At 45.5% G+C, this 6,307-nt stretch overlaps 1 pseudogene; it reads right to left on the reverse strand.

The window, feature by feature from the left end:
• Positions 1-247: 247 nt before the first annotated feature.
• Positions 248-1,210, reverse strand: LOC148771493 (uncharacterized; annotated as a pseudogene).
• Positions 1,211-6,307: the final 5,097 nt, after the last annotated feature.

A 6,307-nucleotide genomic window follows, 5' to 3' on the forward strand; every position in this document is an offset into this window, starting at 1 on the left:
AGTTTTAAAGGGGCAAAAGAGTCTATTCACGTACATTCTTCATAAATTAAAAAAATAATAAAAAACAAAAACAAAAAACCAAAAAAAAAAAAAAAAAAAAAAGAAGGGCTGCTGATCCGCCATTTCTGCACTCAAATCGGCCATTTCGGAACCGGCTTCTTCTTCATCTAGATAAACCACGGCGGCACCGACGAGATCCCCTCTACCCTCATAGTCGATTTCGTGGTGAATTTGAATATAACAGCAACATAACGTACAGTACGTGCTAATTATACTTCCTTGATTTTTGCTAAGTACAGATCACGCATGAATGGGAAATGGAGGGATGGGTGGGAAGTAGCCAAACTTGGGGTGGTGGAAGTACTTTGGCAGGATTTTCGGGAAAGGTTGAAATGGTGGGCAAGGTTTCTTATAGAACGGTGGTAGTGGATACAGAGGAATTGGTGGTGGAAGTGGCTTCACGTAAACCGGCGGCTTGTAGATCGGGATTGGCGGTGGAAGTGGCTTCACGTAAACCGGCGGCTTCGACTTAGGTTTGTGGACGGGTGGCTTGTATACTGGCGGCTTTACTATTGGTGGGCATGGTTTCTTAGGCGGCTTGTAAACCGGTGGCTTAGAAACGGGGGCGGCTTGTAAACCGTTGGCTTAGAAACGAGCGGCTTAACAGAGGGCTTATAAACGGGCGGCTTGTAAACTAGGGGTTTAGAAACGGGCGGCTTGTAAACGGGTGGGTGTGTAAACGAGGATAGGCGGAGGAAGTGGCTTGACGAAAACGGGCGGCTTGTAGAGCGGCGGTAGGGGCGGCCATTGGTGGTGGAAGAGCTTGAGGAACAGTTTCAACATTCTTGGTTTCCTCATTGCTCTGCTTCCTCTTCTGTATAAATTGCCCATTCCTTGTAAAGAGGCGGGCGGCGGCGGTGGTGGCGGCGGAGGAGGGTAGGGTGGAAAGTGTGAAGAGGGGTAGAGTTGTGAAGAGGAGGAGTAAGCAGATAGAGATTGTGGATTGGGCTTGTTTTGGAGGTGGTGGTTCGAATTGTTGTGCCTGAGCGGTGATGAATTTGGGAAAAGATTGAAATTGTTAGGTTTTTTATTGGTGGTGGCGGCGGCGGCGGCGGTGGTGGTTTCTTGTTCTTGATTTTGGTGGTGTTCCTCCGGGAAGAAAACTAAGAGGAAACCCATTCCCATTCCCATTCCCAGCCAATTGCAGATTTTCCCACCTCCTCCTTTTTTTGTAAGTGAATAGACTATATTTTGCCCCTTTAAAACTCACGTGAAAAGCACGTGTGTAAGAATCCGGTCAAAATGGCCTGAAAATTCCAATTTTGAGGCACAGTGCAACAAAAACTGAAGTTTAGGTAAGAACGTGCAAATTTTTTTATTTAGGGGGTAAAGTACAAAACGAGCATTTGTTTAGGATGTAAACTGCTTTTTACTCTTTTTTAAATGTATTGAAAGAAACTACAATCAACCATATATGTACATGGAATAAATATACACTCTAGTACAATAGTAAGTAACCTGGACATAATACCAAACTGGATCAAATCAAACCACATGCACTTACACTACCCACTAGGTCACTCCTTATGCGGTCAAACCACATGTTTTTTCCACTAGAATCCCTAGAAACATAAAATATGGGAACACCCCTTTAAAATATAAAATGCATTGCACATTTCCCCAATAGTAATTTTTTTTGGCAAATTAAATGTGTAAGAATTATAATTTTGTCAATGAGCATAAAATTATCATTTTACTTTTATTCACTCTAAAAGTAAAAAAGAAATCTAGGCTTCTATTTTCTCTAAACTTTTAAACACAAAAGAATTCAATAATCACAAAAAATCCAAGACTTTGCTATATTGAAATTAATGGACATTGTACTAATTTTTTTAATGAAGGAACTCGAAGCCAACCATACAGACGGCTGACCGGCAGTCTCCGACGGTGGCGGGTCAAAATTGGTTAATTGGTGAAATGGGCTAAATTGGGCTGTAAATCATAAAATTGGAGTTGAATTAGGATTTCAAGGAATTGTGTGTAATTTTGGTTTATATAAAAGAGTTTTCCTTATTTGCAAATAAATTTGAATGAACTGGAATTATTTGGAAGACAAAAAAGTTTGATGTCCATTTTTTTAATTAAGTGTTATTGTCATGGGTCTATCTGCTATTTACCCTAAATTATTTTGGTAGGTAAATGAGGCAACGTACGAAGTCAATTTGATGCGCGTTTTACGCGGCCACCCAAAACCCGTCTTCTACATGTCATGGAGCCCCGACGACACTGAGCTCCCTGCGGCAAAGAGGAGTCGGTCCGGCGGTGGAATATTCGCTCCGGTAAGCAACTCGGAGGAATTTTTCATCTAGCGCATTAGCACAATCTCGTGCTCGTGGGCCCTATAGGAGAAATATATTTGGAGAAAAGAGAGAATTTTATCTCTTACGTATATTAATCATATATATATGTAGGAAACCCTAACCTACTACACAAGGTAACCTAATATACAATAAAACCTAATATACAAGGTAACCTAATATAAAAGGTAACCTAATAAATAAGAATAATAATAGGTATAATATAGATAGATACGCTAATACACCCCCGCAGTCGAAACGGGAAAGGAGAGGACGTGGAGACTGGAGACAAACTGTTGGAACAGTTGAGTAGGGAGTCCTTTCGTGAAGATATCGGCAAACTGGTAGGCGGATGGGACGTGAAGGACTCGAACGTGGCCCAAAGCAACTTTGTCTCGGACAAAATGGATATCGATCTCCACATGTTTCGTACGAGAGTGTTGAATAGGATTGCTCGATAGGTAGACGGCACTGACGTTGTCACAGTAGACAATAGTGGCTTTCGAAAGTGGGCAGAGCAACTCATAAAGTAGGTTGCGTAACCAAGTCGTTTCGGCGACGGCATTTGCGACAGCTCGGTATTCGGCCTCCGCACTCGATCGAGAGGTAGTGACCTGCCGTTTGGAGGACCAAGAGATGAGGTTGTTGCCGAGGAAAACACAATAGCCCGATGTCGAACGACGAGTGTCAGGACAGCCACCCCAATCGGCGTCGGAGTAAGCGATAAGGGAGAGGTCCGGATTGGGGGAGAGCTGAAGGCCGTGATCGAGAGTCCCACGAATGTAGCGAAGGATACGCTTGAGAGCAGCCATATGAGGTCCACTCGGATCATGCATGAATAGACATATTTGTTGCACAGCATAGCAGATGTCAGGACGAGTAAACGTGAGGTATTGCAGTGCACCGGCAAGGCTGCGATAAAGAGTAGGGTCAGCAACGGGGGGTCCAGTGGTCGAAGACAACTTGCTCTTTGTGTCAGCCGGCGTAAGACAAGGGTTGCATGAAGCCATGTGTGCACGCTCTAGGATCTCGTCGGCGTACTTGCGTTGAGAGAGAATTAGCCCATTCGACGAGCGAGTGACTGAGATGCCGAGAAAATAGTGAAGATCGCCAAGATCCTTCATTGCGAACTCTTGATTAAGGGCAGCGATGATAGAGCGGAGCAATTCAGGTGTGGAGGCCGTAAGTACAATGTCATCGACATACAGCAGAAGGTAGGCGCATGAACTCTTGCGACAGTCGCGTGAACTGCTGCGACTGTCGCGTGAACTGTTACGACAGTACACAAAGAGTGAAGTGTCGGACTTGCATTCTCTGAACCCCATGGTAGTAATGTGAGATGCAAAACGCTTGTACCAAGCACGTGGTGCCTGCTTGAGGCCGTAGAGTGCTTTGTTGAGACGACACACGTGAGTGGGGCGAGATGGATCGATGAATCCGGGAGGTTGCTCGCAGTAGACAGTTTCAGAGAGATTGCCATGTAAGAAGGCATTTTTCACGTCAAGCTGGTGGATTGGCCATGATCGCGAGAGAGCAATACTGAGGACTGTTCGAACAGTGGCTGGTTTGACAACTGGGCTGAAAGTCTCGTCAAAGTCGATGCCAGCCTGCTGGTGAAACCCACGAACAACCCACCGTGCTTTGTATCGATCAAGGGAGCCATCAGACTTGAGTTTCTGTTTGTATATCCACTTACCAGAATAACATTAGTGGACGGGGGGCGGGGCACAACATTCCAAGTATTGTTTTTAATTAAAGCAGTATATTCCTCAATCATGGCGTTTCGCCAGTTTTGGGGGAACTGTTGCAACAGTTAGACGAAGTCTAAGGGAGGAGGAACAGGGAGGGTATGTTTTCGTCCAAGGCAGAAGGGGGAAGTGTGTTTTTGGGGGGATTGGACTCAGCAAAAGGAAAGTTAGTTTCGTCGAAGATAACATGACGAGAAATTATGATTCGGCCAGTGGATCTATCAAGGCAACGATAGCCTTTGTGAGAGGAAGGGTGACCGAGATAGACACAAGGAGTAGAACGGGGGGCGAGTTTATGTGGTGTGGTGGCGGTGAGGTTGGGATAACAGAGACAGTCGAATACTCGAAGATGAGAGTATGTAGGTTTGATGAGGTAAAGAGCTTCGTGAGGAGTCTGGTTTTGTGTGGTTTTGGTAGGTAAGATATTGAGTAGGTGAGTGGCCATATGAAGGGCTTCGACCCAATAAGTAGGAGGAAGATGGGCTTGAAAGATGAGGGATCGAATCATGTTAGTTATAGTGCGGATCATTCGTTCTGCGTGTCCGTTTTGAGGGGAGGTGTGGGGACACGAAAAACGATTTAGGATGCCGTGTTTAGTGAAGTAGTTTTGAAAATCCGTATTTTTTAATTCACGACCATTATCACTTTGTAAGGCTTTCAGGGGATGTTGGAATTGAGTTTTGAGGAGTGTATGAAAATTGTCAAAGGTTGTAAAAACATCAGATTTATTTCGAAGGGGAAAAGTCCATAAATAATGGGTAAAATCATCAACTAACACAAGATAATATTTGAAACCCGTAAAACTAGAAACAGGAGAAGTCCATAAATCAGCATGAATAATTTGAAATGGAGCAACAGTAGTAGATTTTTGAGAAAAAAATGGTAGACGAAAATGCTTGCCTAATTGACAGGCATTACAAAGAGACTCCCTAGGGTGTTTATTATGGGAAAGAAAAGTGCTAGAAAATAAACGAGACATGACGTGTTTGCCGGGATGGCCTAGACGCCGATGCCAAAGAGTGCGAGACGAAGGTGTTGCGACAGTGAGGAAAGCTGCGGGAGGTGAGGTGGGGGGAGGGACGCTAAATGGATATAGGTCACCGGAGCTATTGCATCTGAAAATCTCGACTCGACTCCGAAGATCCTTCACAGAAAAACCAAACGGATCAAATTCAACTGAACATGAGTTATCACGGGTGAACTTTCGAACAGATATAAGGTGTTTGACGATATTGGGTGTGACATAGACATTTGTGAGGCGGAAAGGAGTGGTGGGAAGAATTGTGTGGCCTATGTGGGTTATGGGGAGGGTGGAACCATTACCGACAACGACATGTTTGGGGAATTTACTGCCAGGATTAAAAACAAAATTGAAATTACCTGAGTGTGGTGCCATATGAGAGGTCGCCCCGCTGTCCATGAACCACTGTGGCTCGGTAGGCTGCTGAAGTGTCACCGTATTCAAACGGTTTGCGAGATCCACCACGCTGGCACTGTTGCAGGAACTGTTGCAACTGTTGATGGAACTGCTGGAGCTGTGGCACGGTTGCTGCTGCGGATGAGCCTGAGTAGGAGCCGAGTGACCGGTGTAGGGTTCAGGTGGTCCAGTAAAGTAGGCTTGAGCCGCTGGGTGGCCCGATGTATTTTGAGCGGATCCCAGAATTGACTGTTGTCGGTAAGGTGCGCGCCAAAGTTGAGATGCGCCATGAGCACTATGATAGCCGTAGTGCTGCATGGGGTGACGGTTAGTGCTGCGACCTCCGCGACGGTTGGATCGGCCACCCCCGCGCCGATAGCGCGAAGAACTACCTCCGCGGGAACTGTTGCAGGAACTGTTGCAACTGTTGGATGGACAGTTCGCGTTGGAGGCGTAAAAAACAGCAGCGACCTGCTCCGGTTCAGAAATTCTTGTTTCTTCCATCTGAAGGAGCGAACGAGTCTGTAGAAAGGTGGGAAGGGGATTTTGAAGGAGATGAGATTGGCGACGGTCCCGTAATTTTTCGGAAGGCCGTGTAGGGTTTGTAGAACGAGTTGTTTGTCAGAGATTGGATTTTCGACATCGGCCAAGCTGTCCGCCGTGGTCTTGATTATTTGGCAATAATCGTGAATGGAGAGAGCGCCTTTCTTGAGGGACTTGAATTTTTCTTCAAGTTGAATGGCTCGATAGTCTTTGTTATCGGTGAAGAGAGAAGAGATGGCGTT

This window comes from Erythranthe guttata, chromosome 3, assembly GCF_056151865.1.
Source record: "Erythranthe guttata isolate IM_541 chromosome 3, IM_541, whole genome shotgun sequence".
NCBI lineage: Eukaryota > Viridiplantae > Streptophyta > Magnoliopsida > Lamiales > Phrymaceae > Erythranthe > Erythranthe guttata.